This window comes from Alligator mississippiensis, chromosome 2, assembly GCF_030867095.1.
Source record: "Alligator mississippiensis isolate rAllMis1 chromosome 2, rAllMis1, whole genome shotgun sequence".
Lineage (NCBI taxonomy): Eukaryota > Metazoa > Chordata > Crocodylia > Alligatoridae > Alligator > Alligator mississippiensis.
The window spans coordinates 248,656,431-248,670,545 of NC_081825.1; the positions used below are offsets into that span (position 1 = coordinate 248,656,431).

Below are 14,115 nucleotides of genomic sequence, written 5' to 3' on the forward strand. Positions count from 1 at the left end.
ATTAAAAATTAAAAAAAACACCACACACAACACAACCGAGCGCAACTTGCAGATTTACAAAACAGACCAGCACTGTACCAGTGAAAAAAGTCAGAGCAAAACTGGTACGCATCAAGAAGATGGCACACCCAGAGAGTAAAAGTATTTTCCAAAAATCTAATTTGCCTACTCCATTAAGAGGCATTTTAAAATGCTGTCAAAGAAAGAAGATTGTACAGGGATTGAGGCACGTGTGTAAAAATCGCATTGTATAATTTATGAAGTTCCTTCCTAACCCTGCTTGGAAATGTTTTTATAACCTAAACCATGAAAACACAAAGCCTCAGATTTTGCCTTGGTAATATATGTTCAGATATTCAAGCAACAAACTCCATTCTGAAACTTCTTTTCTCCCTTTTGAAGCAAAACCAAATACAACAGACCTCAGTTGCAGATACCATGGCCCTAATTCTCTCTTACTACTATGGAAGTTTAGGCTCAGGCTTGAGTTAAAAAGGGGCGGGGGGGAATCAGCTTCCAGTCCCCAGCTTGAAGGCCAGTCTACAACAACTCTGGAGAGTCTTTCACCAGCTGAGTTAGCTGATTGCACCTCTCTTCCACATCCAACTATGCTCCAAACCCACTTGGTCCTTAAATTCCCCCTGGGAGTGGTTTCAGCCTTCCAGAAACAAGAGAGCATTGGAAGCAAATTTCTTCTTTAAATTATCAGGTAACCCACAATGAAGGAAAATTTGGATTTCTCCTTAACATAGTTTGTAAAAGTTTTCAAACACACACACACGGGTGCTAAGACATTGGTCCTCATGCCTCCAAAATGATTATACTACAGGAATTCTAAAGTCCTTTTCATACAACATTGGCAGTTTGCTACACTAGCCCTAGAAAATAAATGAGCTACTGTGTCGGTTTGGTGTTCATCTGTCCATAATTCCTTTTTTTTTTTTTTTTTAGAAGAGAATTATGGAAGTCCTCTCTCTTTAAATTCAGGGGCAAGGAAGACAATGAGCTCTATGTTGAGTTACCAGAAAAGAACAGCAAACAACAGAAAGAAGGCCTGCTAATATCTGCAAAGGATATTTCCATCAGTAGCAATCACCAAAATGAGAGAGAAAGGGAGTTTCCACAGTGGAAGCTGAAAGCACACTTTTTTTCTTCAAAAGGCAACACTGGAAGAGCATAAAGGCAGAACATGGAACAGACACTTTTCAACAATGTGGCTGAATGAGGCTGGAAAGATACTATGGGTATGGGTAAGGGTACCATTTTGGGTATATACAGGTGATGAGAGGATCTGCAGCCAGTACTGTTTGTCCAAATATCAGATGAACCTAGGAAGTGACAAGGCTGTGAAGGAGAGACAGACTGAAGGCTCGCTGACCAAAAAGGTTACAGGAAAAGCAGAGAGAGGTATAATTATCAGTTAACCCATGGTGGCAAGAATATGATCCTTTCACATTCTGCAATTAAAGCATGGTTTATCTACAGGCAGAATTGCACCAGTTTAAGTTCACACTGCAGTTTCAAATCAATTTGGTTAAATCACTACACAGGTGATAGTAGTCTCAATTGACTCAGGCTTATTTCAGTTTAACTGGCTTTGCACCAGGTTTAATCTAAACTGATATAAAAAAAAAACAAAAAAAAAACAACTCTGAAACAAGAATCCAAGTACCACATTAATGAGATGGGCTTAACTACACTAGTGCAAATTTGTGCAAAGATAAGACCCAATCTGAATCTGTCTACTTGTGCTTTGCATTCATCTAGATGCATCATATGCCTGCCCACATCTATTAATTGGATTCTCTCTTTATATTCAACACATCTGATTCATTATAAAACCTCTCAAATATTATGCAAATTTGGAAATTTCACACAGGTAAAAGCTACCTTTGGTAAAGCAAGAGTTACCTCCCATAAAATATGTGTTTAAGACAGTCCAACAGAGATACTAAAAATGTCCACAATTAGGAAAAGAATAGGGTTTAGAAAGCAGAAAACAGTAGTCACCTAGTTCAACTCTCTCATACTGTTCCTACATTTTGCTTCAGTATTTCGTAACATTTTATGTCAATAGCCTACAGGTTCATGATGTACAGCCAATTGGTGCCCATACCACATGTCAGTATGCAAGCTCATTTTCTTACTATGCTAGAGACTACTTCTTAAAACAGAGTGAAGACTATTAGAACCAAAGATGTCTCATTGGGTTTTTTTGGTTTTATTAATCCACTCTCTTGCTCCTCTTCTTCCTTCCATCTCTCATCTCCCCACACCATTTAAAGTATGGGTAAACCATTTATATGAAACATGAAGATTCAAAGTAACACACAATCTCACCAAGTCAGGGCATTTGGGCCCCAAAACTAGATACTAATAAAAACCTCCAGAAGGATGTAACATTTGCAATGGACTAGATAAAAACAAAGTATTGGCTCTCCTGTTGTTCTTAATCTTGCACCCAAAAGATCTTTCATTAGACCACCTCTTAAGAGTTCTTTCCCAACACAGTCTCGAACAAAAGAATGCTGGGGAGGGAGGAGAAGAACATATTTTGTTTAAACAAATGCCCAAAAAAAGTTGTACAAAAACTTATCTGGCAGTATAACCTCTGACATCAAGGTGCATCATGGATCCCATGACATGGCCCCCTATTCAATTACAGAAAGAATCTACTTAAGAATGAAGTAAAACGTAATTTCAACTTTAATGTCTGACAATGAGAAACAAGGAATATCACAAACAAAAAATTGTGCCAAAATTAATTGGAGCTGCAACAGTATATACATATTAGAGCAGGGGTGGACAATTATTTTGGGCAGAGGGCCGCTTACCGAGTTCTGGCAAGCTGTCGAGGTCCACTTGGTAGCTCCGCCCCTTGACAGGTGCCCCACCCCCTGGTCACCATCTTGGAACCAGAAGTCCCACCCCCTAGCTCCTGACCTTTGCCACCAGAAGTCTCTCCCCTTGCCCCCGGAAATACTCTTTTCAGCAAGGGGTTTTGCCATCTCGGAACCAGAAAAATACCAAAATATATTCTAAAAAGCAAATATCTAAAACATTGATTAATTTAATTTCAAAAAATATTTTTGCCCTGACTCACTTGTGTTTGTGTAGTGTGCATAGAGATGATTGCATAATAGCTTAAAATTAAGTCTTACTCTTGCATTTTGGGGGGGTGAGTATAGTTGTGTAGGGGGCTGTGGGTGTGTGGGTATGCAGGGTGAGGGAGCAGGTGGATGTTTGTATGGATACATGAGGTGTGGGGGGGTGGCTTGGGTGTGAGTGCGTGTGGATGCATGTGTATGGTGGGGTGTGCATGTGGGACTCACCCTACAAACACACACGCTCTGCCCCTGCTTACATGCATACATATACATACACACTGCCCCTGCCTACACGCATGCACACACACACACTCTGCCCCTGCCTGTGTGCATGCACACCCCCTGTACTGGTGTGGGATGGTGCTGCCCGGCCCAGCCTTGCAGCCAGGAGCCATGTGGTGCTGAAGTAGGGCAGGGGCAGGAAACAGGGAAATAGCTGAGGGTGGATGGGGCTGGGCTCCTGCCTCCTGCTCTCCCTGGGTCCTACTGCCCCTGGCTCTTGTCATTTTTGACAGGCAGCCAGAAGCAGGTAAATATTTTCTAAATTTTTTAGGGGGCCCGCAGGCTGGACAGAATGGCCTGGCAGGCCGAATCCGTCCCAAGGGCCATATTTTACCCACCCCTGAATTAGAGAAAGGAGCATACCTTCATTAAATACCAAATTAAATCATTTATTCATAGAAGGCTTTAGAGGAAGAGCTATTGTTCAAATACTTGGTTTAGTTGCAAAAAGAAACAACTAAACTATTTTAGATTATATTGCTTTAATAAACTTGTCTATTGAATGTCCTTCAAAATTTTACTTTTGCTATATACAGTATATCTATAGCTATCGATCAATTAATCGATATAGATATAATCTTGAAAATACACAGAACCTGTCCTTCCTGAGAAATCAAAAGTCATTTGTTATGGCATCTTAGAAAAATCAGAAATAGCTGCCATTTCTGGGAGTAAGGCAGTAAGGCTTGCCCTACAGGTAAGGCGTCTGAAGAATTTATTCAGAATACAATGCCCATTTGCAGAATATTTGGTTAGTTGTACCCTATTTTTTTTAAATCTACTTCTATGATTTTCTTTAAAAAAACCCCACAAACAAACTAGTAAAAAATTAATTGACATCTATTAGCATTGATAAGATCTTGGCTTTTCCCTTAGGCTGTGTATCTAGCTCTCAATTATTTGGCTATCTGGGGAAAAAAAGTTAGTGCAGAAGATTTACTGCCTAATTTAAATTCACACGTGTAGGATCAGTGTTTAGCAGCCCACCATCCAAGTGGATTTATGAACTCTTCAGAATATCTGATTCGAGACACAAAGATTTAGTAAGCGATTCCACGCTCCTACTCCTTGAACCTCACACCAATGCCAAAGACTCAATCTAAGAACAGGGATTTAAAGAAACTCTTGGTATACATGGGGAAGACAGCATCACCCATCTATAAAACTCCTGTGTGTGGACTGTGATACCAGGAATAAGAGAGAGTCCTCTACTTCTTCTAAGACAAACCCTAGGAAAAGCTGTATCAAACCAGGATGCAGACATTCCTATTCAACACTGCCAATAATTACCTTACCTGGACACCTCCTTGAAGTGCAATTGCTCTAGTTGCAAAAGAAAGGAAGAGAAAGAAAAAGAACAAATCTACTGTTACTTTGACAGCTCCATAATACACCAAAAATCAGATTGACAGAAGTAATCTTAGCTATTTCTCTCTAGATTCAGCACAGTACAGAATTTATTCACCACATTATGGAAGCCAAGTATATTCCATGGAGACAATGGATCTTGTTCGTTTTAGAAAGTAAAACTAAAAGAATGCCCTCATTCTCTGAGCTCCTGAGTGTAACTTCTTAAAGATAACAACAACAATACAATAACTAAATATTTATTAGATAACATTTCACTTATTTACAAAGTTCAACTCCACAAAATATAAAAAATGTTAAAATGTCATAAGAGGAAATGTGTCAGTGAATACCACAAATCAAAGTATACCATAAAAATATCCTAGCCAGCCAATTATTAAAAAAATAAAGGATTTTGAAATTAATTTTCCTTGTAGGGAAATTTGCTACACTGAGTCTGAAGATCACAAGAATATTTGGGGGGGTGGGTAACCCTTATTTATTTCTGGCCTTGTCATAATACACATCATCATCATCTGCTTTCTTGCCAGTTAGTTGTTGTTTAGTTTTAAATGCAAACAACTGTAAATGCAAAGACCAAGTCTACTGGGGAAACGCTCTGGAAAGTTAAGATGAAACAAATGAAGATGTGAAATCAATGTGCGCAAATTAAATCATGTTAAATCCCCCCCGTGGCTCTTCTCATTCAGAAGTACAGTGACTCTAGTTTGCTGTAACTTAATTTGTCACAGAGGAACAAAGTCTGCATGGGGAAGCTTTTGCAAAATAAGGCAAGGTGTGAAATTAAAGTGCAAGAGCAATTTTGGACTTATTCCCTACATGGACACAAAAAAAAATGAGCATGTTTGCTCTTTAGCTTAAATGACTTTCAAATTAAACTGAATTACAAAGGCTCACAGTAACATCTAGGAGGGGAGCTGGTGAGGAATAGCTCTCCCATAACCTATTGTGGACTATTTCCTAAGGCCCTAAACTACTTTACTTTAAAAGCCCTTTTCTCTAGCAGGCAAACAGATTAATCAGCACTTGAGGAAATCTGATTTTTGGACTAATTCCTAGAGGCAATGGTATCTACACCCGCACTCATCCCTCCTTAGGCTCAAGAAGCAGCTACCTCACTTTGGCAAAATGGAATCAGCTTCCCATTTTGGCTTATCAATGAAAACAGTCATCGCAAGAGTTTTCTTCGTGACTCTTTCCAAGGTGAAAGAGAGACATAATAGTTGCTTCAACTTGTAATTCCACCATGGTGAAAACATAGAAAGACTGCAGAGGTGGAAAAGAAACCCCTGACTCTTGCCAATTCAGTCTCTCATGTAGAAGTTCTCTGCTCTGTTTCTCTCCTATAAGAGCTAAATGGGCGAAAAGAGATGGGAGGTCACAGTGACCTACTCTATGGCTAGGTGCCGCAGACTTGACTAGATACAGCTACTAGAGGAGAATCAAAATAATGCAATGCCTAGCCTTCAGTTCAGAAGGGAGGGGAAGGATCTGGTCTATTGTCTAGTGATGCTGAACAGGAGAATAGTAAAGAGATGCCAGTACTGTTTGCATCCCATGAACTGCAACTCCTGGAAGACAAGTGTGTTGAAGTAGCTGGGGCAGCGTGTGTTGACTGTTGATCTGATTCCCACAATCAAAAGCAATGGGACTCTCCCTGCCTCCAAATAAAACAAGGGCTAAACTGAAGAAGCTCCTGAAAGATAAACTGGGACTTACAGGGGATAGTGATTAAAGAGAGCTATCCAAGTGATGCCAACCATAAAAGGAAATCTGTTTCTTTTGAGAGAAGACAAAAGGGGAGAGGGGTGGAGCAGAATGACAGGGTTTTTCAGGGACACACCCCTGCAGTGCCTTGGACCTGCACACCCGTTGTTACAGTACAGGACAACATGGAAATGGGCTTTAAAGACAAGCAAACTTGGGAGGGCAGCTAACTCTTGGTCCATCTCCTGGCTGAATAGCATCAGAAACAAACAGGGCCCAAGCAACATCACGGGGGACTATTCGGTGGCCGCTCAAGGTGACTTTTGTTGAAACATCACAATGTCCAAAGTGGCAAGGATTGTTGAGCTGCGCGAAGAAGCCCCCAACTGGAGAATGGGGGGGAGGGGGGAGAACTCCTGGCACAGAAGCCTTGGGGGGAGAACTCCCTTGACCCGTTTGTTGAGTAATAACGCAGGATCTCCAGTTAACAGGGCAGGGGGCGGAGGGAGAAACCTCTGATCAAAGCCTGCGCCCGCAGGCCCGGGTGCCAACATGCCTCCGGTCCCACGTATCAGCCGCCAAAACTTTAGCAGCCGCAGCCAGGGCAGAGCCCCCGGGGAAGCGGCCGGCGGGAGGGAGGAGCCGGGACGCGGCGCTGGGAGCCCGGGAGCCGGCAGGACAACTCTCCTCCCAGCCGATCCGGCTGCCCAGCCCCAGCCCGAGCCCGGCCGGAGGGGGAGCGGGAGCGGGCTCTGGCCCTCGCCCCGCTCCCAGCGCACCCGGGATCGTCCTGGAAGAGCCGGAGCCAACATGAGGCTGCCTCGGCACAACCCCCGTCCAAGCCCTTAACCGGCACGGGATGCCAAGGGACAGGCTTCACGACTGACTCTGGGGCCCGCAGCAGCCCAGCCCCGGGGCATCCCCCCGCATTCCGGCGCCAACTTGCACGGGAAGCACCGCGCCGCCCCCGGAGCAACTCCGGGACCATCCGACCGACCGACCGACCTGCCTTCCCGGCCGGCTCCGGCTCCGGCTCCGGGCTCCCGCGCTCTGCCGCCGCAACTGCCACCGCGCGGCTCCTGAGAAGTCTCCGGCTCCCGCCTCCGCCTGGCTCACACTGAGCTTCACCAGCCGCCAGCCCAGAGGCGCGAGTGCAGCCTCACGTGCGGGGCCGGAGCCAATCCGGGCCTGGAAATGGGCCTCCCTCCACCCTCCTCCCCAGCCCGTCCCAAGCCCTGCGCTTGCTTCCGGACCTAACTTCAGGCTTGGGACAGCCCGCAGAGGGGAGGTGGAAGGGGCAGGTTAGGAGTGGCCCTCTTGCCCTTTCCGCCCCACACGCAAGGCACTGCTTCAGCCAGCCAGTCTGAAGCAAAAGGAGCGGGGGGCAAGCAAAGGATAATAATGACTGGTCTCTCTGAAGCAAAAGGCAGGGTGCGAAGAGAAGCAAAGGGTAACGACTAGGGCTGAAAGCAGGACCAGGAGGGAAGGAGGAATTCGGAGCGTTAGGGGAGAAAGAAATCTTGGAAGGAAGGAGGGGACGGGACCATAAGGAAACCTTTGGAAGAAGAAAGTTGAGCTCTCCCGAGCAGCCGTCCACGATTTGCTCATGTTTTCCTTCCCTGTTGGAAGGCTGCAAGAGTGTTCCCAGCACTGAACTCCGTCCCTTCCAAATGAAGCCTGAAAATGAAGCCATCCCAAGTTAAAAGTGAGGTTTGGAGGAAACCAGAAAGAAGTGAACTGGCAGCTGCCTGAAAACAAGTTTATTTCTTAGCTAGTCTTCCTCCCGCAGCGCTACCGTTAAAACAGCCCTGCTCAAAGCCATTTTCTGTTTAAAAGGCATTTTGAGAAAGCAAATCTTTTCACACAAACACACCAAAAAATCCTCAAAGGGGTCAATTGGCATGAAGCCAGTTTGAGGATCTTGATCAGAAGCGTTTTCTTTCAGACGCTAGTACGGGTAGCCGTGCTAATGAGCTGTTTCAGTGAACTCAGAAGGACTATTCGCATAAATTTCTAGGTTTGGGGGGTAAATTAAAAAAAAAAAAATCTGAAGCGCTAAAAAACGCAAACATGGAATTTATTTCCCATGTATAATTCTGGTTTTGTTCATCATAATCTCCACAGTGCTACGTTTTCAGACAAAACCTAGCATCACAGAATCATAGAAAATTAGGGTTGGAAGGGACCTCAGGAGGTCATCTAGTCCAACCCCTGCTCAAAGCAGGATCATCCCCAACCTGACCATACATTTACGCTTAGAGACACAATAAAAATTGTTGCAGAAGGGAGATTTTTCATTAATGAATAAATCCAAGCGCAGCATCTTACACAGTAGCAAAGAACATTAGATTACAAAAACACCTTAAATACTAACTGAAACCCTGATCCGGAAGCCTGTTTTATACTGTGGGATCGTTACATCCACACAGGGTCTCTGTGCTAAGGTAAATTACAAAAAATAAGTCTACACATGCTGCTTGGGTCCATGTGCAAGTAAAAAGTTGCACAGTCAGAACCATATTGTGCTACAATATAATGGTTTTTTAAAACATGAATCTCTAAGGATAGAAATCCTCTTGCTGTTTTTGTGTTTGTAATGTTAAGGGGGGGTTTTGTGCTACATGTTGGAATGCTTTAAAAGCAACGTATCTTTTTTTTTAAAAATTGTACAAGATTTGTTTGTTTTTTCCCCAAAGTATTTGTATTTTAATCCAGTCTTTTGATCTAATGGCTGTTGATGCTGCAAAACCACAGTAGTTCAGCCTTGATTCTTACTCAGACTTAAGTGGAAAAGAATCATTTATCATTACAGTGCAGGATTAGGCATTTCAGTCTATTTAGGACCTGATCCAGAATCTGAAGAAATCTATGGAATGAAACCCATCAATTTCAATTAGTTTTGGATATCAGCCTCGGAAAACAGCCAAACTTGCTGCTTCTGTTCTAGGTAGAAAAACCGCCTACAGAAGTCTAATCTTTCCATTATGTACTGAGGTTGTTTCTCATAGGACTGGCACCAAATATCAGCTTTCTCTTGAGATTTAATTTCCAGAATCAGAAGTTTCTTTTCCATACATACAGGTGTCTACAGCATTCACAAAAATTTGATCCAAGGTCTTGGGAGGAAGCAGAGAAAATGGGTCATGACTTCCAATGGAGTGAATCTGAAGGTAGCCACAAACACAAAAGCCAAGCCCTACTTGCAACACTATACTGAATGAATTATTGCTGACTCCATGTAACCAAAAAATTATGATTAAGGCCCCCAAAAACTAGCTTGGAAATAATGAGATTTTTCAAAATTATACCAGTTGAGTTCATGTTTTTTATTTAGAATTTGGTTTCTGAAACTTCAGTGGGCACTGGGGTCCCATTTTCAAACTTATCTGCACGAAGTGAGGGAGGCCTAAACCTTTTTTTAATGCTGAGATGCTTTGAATTTCAAACATTGTGAGAAAATGGCAGTTTTGAACCTTTCTCTACCTGCTGTCTCACTGTTTTCCATTTTTTCCCCTTTGCTTCTAAGCCTTCCTTTCAAGTTCTCTTTACAATTTTTGTGTCATACTTAGAATGGTGAGTACTTGATTTTAGGCTTAAAACTACCTAAGAAGTTTCTGCACTCTTTATAATAAATTGACTTGACAAGCTGTTGCCATATCTTTTGAATGTCCTTCATTTTTGCCTCCATTTTATATAGATCTTACTATATTTCATTTTCATTAGTAAATGATTGATATAAGAAACATTGGATCATGAAGATAAAGTTCTTTTATTTATGCTTAAAAATTAAATATTCTCTCATTTAAAAAGAGTTGTGCTATTTCTTGCTTTTCATTATTTCTGTTCCACATTTCAGCTTTGCAAGGCTAAACTTTATGTTGGGGTACCTATAGACATGCTTGTTCATGGTCTACTTAGAATGCTTCAGTGTCACCTCACTGTCACACGCATTAAGCCCACGTGCATTTCAAAATGTCTGTGGTGTTGCTTTATCTAAACCTTGTTGAATGAGCTTTAGATAATGCATCCTGCAGCTATTTTGAAATGCACAGGGGCCTAATACATGTAACAGTGAGTCGTTTTAATTAGAGTAGCAGTCTGAGAAGCACTCTAATTAAAATGTCTCTACCCTCCCCTCCACATATATAAATAGCGTTGGTGTCTACCCATTGTTCTTATCCCACAATTAGATAAGTTCATTAGACAGTACTGATTCAGGACACCAAACTGTCCAACAGTTTTAGGGCTCATCTTAAAGCACTTTAGACAAGTAATTTTATACATGTAAATAGCACATTGAATCCAAAAGGACTATTCAAGTGTGTGTAAAACTAATCATGTCTACATGTTTGCGTTATTAGAGTCCAAGAAGCAAATTCTGCTTTCACCTGTATAATATGTTCTGTTTCCCCATGATATTATTGACACCCACATCCTCAAAAGTATTTGGGCATCTAATTCCTATTGATTTTTTTAGGAGTTAAGGGCCTAAATCTCTTTGTCAGCTTTTGCAGAAGGGATTGCAAAAGGCCCTTATGCACATGATGAAAGTGATATTTAAAACTAAATTTAAACTAAATTTCAAATAATAGCTGCTTCCTAGAAACATTATTTCAGCAAGACATCTTCATAACCAGCCATGTTAAACACCACATGTGCTGCACAGTTAGAACATATTATATTTCTTTAAAAGGACATGTTGATCTCGTTAATTCTCATATCATTATTCTTTCAGTTCTGTATGATGCAGTGTTTCCTTAGCAATTAAGTTGAGCTGTTTAATAATAAGGGAATTAAATAGTTATGCAATGGTGAACGTGATATTACGTATATATTTTCAAAAGGTACAAATGGGTCATGTATATATGAGTAAGCCCAATTACAGTTGGGTTTTTCCACATTTTATTCACCCTGGGTGCATCTACATGTGCAATTAATGTGAAGCAATAGACTCAGGAGGAGTTTGAGCCAGAGTAATCTAATCCCATGTGCAGCATCTACATGTGTGTCTGGGACAGCAGCAATCTGAGCCAGGGTAGAGCAGGCCTGGCTGGCAGGGGGCACAAGCATCAGGGCTGGATAAAAATGCAGAGCCATGTGGCTAGGTGACAAGCAGGAATCTGGCCCCTGGCTGGCTGGGCCCACCAGATGTAATTTACACCCATGGTCAGCATCGACACATGCATTTAATCACAGTAAATTACCCTAGCGTGAAATACTACTGTCCTCAACAGTACTATTTTACTGCAATATTAATTAGTTTAGTGTAGCCTAATACTACCACATGTGTAGACAGTGACCCTTTACTCTGCAGCTAATCAGTCTACTCTACAGTTAAGCACATGTGTAGATGTGGCCACTGAGTAATATCTTGTTCTTTGAGTGGTCAAGGGAAATGCTAGAGGAGTATAAGGCTATTCAGCATAAGCAGGAGTTGGACAGTCTACCCCCTGGCATTTAAATTATTCAATAGCTACATAATAAATATTAAATAGCATGTGTTTAAAAAGTATGCACCTCTGCACTGGAGACTTAGTGAATCTATATCAATAGGTACAGGCAAGATCAAAAACAAGAGCAAAGTAAATTTAAAAGTTGCCCTTTTCCCCTAGCAGGGAATAGCAGCTGGAGACTTCACATTTCATCTGGCAGTAAGGAAGTCTTGGAAGATGATGATGGGCAGCCTACTTCCACTTTTTCTAGAAAAAAGATTATAGTGGGGAAAGTCATCTACAGGGTGTTCATGGTCTGTGGGACTAAGATTTCTTTGGGTATATACAAGCTTTAAATACACAGGTGTGCAGACATTCACAGGGCTTAAATTGCCTCCCTCCACAAAAATATGCCTTATCTAAAGTTAGTTCTCCTGAAGAAGGGAACTAACTTTAGATCAACATGAGTTAACCTAATCTAAAATAGGTTAACTGGGTCTAGCAAATGCCTGTATGCATTCACAATATAGCCCCACAGCCCAGCCACTCACCCCAGCCCCCGGGTTGTTCTTTTCCTACCTCTATCCTGTCCCTAACTGGGCTATTTTTAGTGCCCAGCTTACTCATCCCCAAACTACCCCCTACCTCACAGACCTACCAACCCCCCTTGCCTCTCCTCGCATCCTCCAATCCTACCAGCGCATCCACCTACCTGAGTTACTTACCTTTTGGTATCTGTGCTAATCTCAGCAGCAGTGAATGCCTGCATGCACCACTCCCAGCTTAGGTTTAGGCAGCTTCAAGTAAGCCACCTAAACCTAAGTGGAGTCCCATGAATGTTTTTTAACACTCTTGTGTTTATACAGGGAATTTCCTGTTTTCCTCCAGGGTGCATCTACACATGCCCATTAACAAGCAGCAATAAGCTCCAGCATGGGCGACTAGTGCCTTCTGTTCCTAGGGGTCCCCCAGCAGCTAATCGCTGCCTGCAGGGAGGGTGGGGGGGCAGCAGCCAATTGCAGAAGTGCCAGTGGCACACCAGAACTGCCAGCAACAAACCCAGAAGTAACACCAGCGCTTCTCTCGGCACTCCCACATTCTCAGGGGGAGCACTAGCTGTCAACCCGCACTCCACAGCTGGCAAGGGCCAATCGCAGGAGGGGCATGTGCCCCCCCTGTGCTCCCCCACACATTGCCTATGAGCTTCAGAACTTACCACTCTGAAGTTTATTGCTGCTAGGAGTGCATCTGCACATGCCCCTGGACAGCAGCACACTGAGCCAGGTTGGAGCAGCCATAGTTGACATGAGGCCCAGAGGGTAAGCCTGCCAGCCCAGGGCTTCTCCAACCAGGCTCAATGTACTGCAGAGGGGCTGGCAGGGGCACATAGGTGCTTCAGCATGGGGCTAGCAGCAGGTGTGTAGTAAATTGCCCCAGCTGCAGTAGGGGAGGCTGGGATCAGTACCTGGGCTGGCTCCAGCAACCTTAATAGGGGGCCTCCCAGGGCAGCAGTGGTGCTGAGCTGGGCGCTTGGAACCTGGACACCAGCCAGAGATGGACTCTGGCTGGCCAAGCTCCCTTTCTGGCAGTGCACACTGCTGCCACCTGATCTGTGCCACAATTTTTAGCAGCAGTTTGTTTTTGTTTTTTACACCAGAGTCTCCCCGTGTCAAAAAAACCCTGCCAGGCTGCAAATTAGCAGTGGAGTCAACATGTGCATATATGCATTGTGTGTGTTTGGTGGCATCACAAATGGGTGTGAGGCAGTGCAAACCACACCTGTGCGCTCATAGGGATGCGCAGTAGAAATATAAATCAAAAGGCTTAGTACAACTTGTCACAACCCAGTGATTTTGGTGCCTTGGCACGATGGAATTTTCCCGCCACATGAGAGCCTCTTGCAAAGTAAAGGTTTTCTGTTGCAGCAGAAAACCTCTGGTGCAAGAGAGTTCCCGCCATTCGAATGCAAATTTGTGTCCCGCTATTGGCCAGCTCTAAATTATTCCTACGTGGTGGCTAGTAATTGGCTTGCTGGCCATTTAAAATTTCACGCGACTTCCGCCCAAGTCGGAGAACTTTGAGCACACCGCAGAGTGCTTCTGAAGAGATCTGACTCATGGCTGAGCTGATTGATAGACTGATCACCTATCGATTCTTCTCCCTGTCACCGAGCGGAATCCCAGACATATCCTTTTCCCTGCCGGCAAGATTTGTGGACA

The 14,115-nt window shown here is 43.3% G+C and overlaps 1 protein-coding gene across 4 annotated transcripts in view; it reads right to left on the minus strand.

Annotated features, from left to right (window-relative positions):
* Window positions 1-7,617, minus strand: part of STXBP6 (syntaxin binding protein 6) — a 253,110-nt gene extending 245,493 nt beyond the window's left edge. The window contains exon 1 of one of the 4 annotated variants that reach the window (XM_019496214.2): window positions 7,470-7,617. The gene's annotated coding sequence lies outside the window, so the exon portion shown is untranslated. The remainder of the gene's footprint in view (window positions 1-7,469) is intronic. The other 3 variants (XM_059723011.1, XM_014596310.3, XM_059723012.1) reach the window with 3 other exon arrangements.
* Between the last annotated feature and the right edge of the window lie 6,498 nt (window positions 7,618-14,115).